This window comes from Apium graveolens, chromosome 6 (genome assembly GCF_009905375.1).
Source record: "Apium graveolens cultivar Ventura chromosome 6, ASM990537v1, whole genome shotgun sequence".
Taxonomy (NCBI): Eukaryota; Viridiplantae; Streptophyta; class Magnoliopsida; order Apiales; family Apiaceae; genus Apium; species Apium graveolens.
The window spans coordinates 60,483,660-60,484,681 of NC_133652.1; positions in this window are offsets into that span (position 1 = coordinate 60,483,660).

The window sequence follows — 1,022 nt, forward strand, 5'->3', positions numbered from 1 at the left end:
TGCCTCAAATGTCATTTAACATATCCTACTGGAATAACATGTTTGCGAATAGCATGCCATTTCCTGTTAATCAAAATGTGCGTGATAATTCTGTTTCAATGACTGGTTTCAAAGGTCCAACTCAGATGACTAAGGATGAATCTGATATCTCCAAGTCAAATGAGATAAAACCTAATAAATAAAAGAAGAAAGCTAACAAGACAGGACCCAAGGAAACTTGGGTACGAAAATCAACTTGATTTGGTTTTGATGTGTGCAGGGAAACAAAAAGAATCTATGGTACTTGGATAGTGGTAGTTCAAGATACATGACTGGAGATTCTACCCTGCTCACAGAGTTCAAGGAGAGAGATGTCCCAAGTATTACTTTTGGAGATGACAACAAGGGTTATACTGTGGGATATGGTTTGATTTCTAAAGACAATGTCATCATTGAGGAGGTTGCCCTAGTGGATGGTCTCAAGCATAATTTGCTGAGTATTAGCCAGCTTTGTGACAAGGGCAATCCAGTAACCTTTAATTCAGAAGCCTGTATTGTGACAAACAAGAGGAGCAATAAAGTGGTTCTCACTGGAGTGAGAAAAGGAAATGTGTACCTAGCTGACTTCAACTCATCAAATGCAGAATCTGTTACTTGTCTTCTCAGTAAAGCAAGTCAAGATGAAAGTTGGCTATGGCACAAGATGCTGTCCCATCTAAACTTCAAGACCATGAATGAGCTTGTCAAGAAAGAACTGGTTAGAGGTATTCCTCAAGTGGAGTTCTCTAAGGATGGACTATGTGATGCTTGTCAGAAAGGAAAGCATATCAAAGCATCATTCAGAAAGAAGCTTGATTCAACAATTAAAGAACCTCTACAATTGCTACACATGGATTTGTTTGGACCAGTCAATGTGTTGTCCATCTCAAAGAAAAGATTTTTCCTAGTAATTGTAGATGATTTCTCAAATTTCTCTTGGACATATTTTCTATAGTCTAAAGATGAGGCTAGTGAAATCATCATCAATCACATAAGGCAGGTCA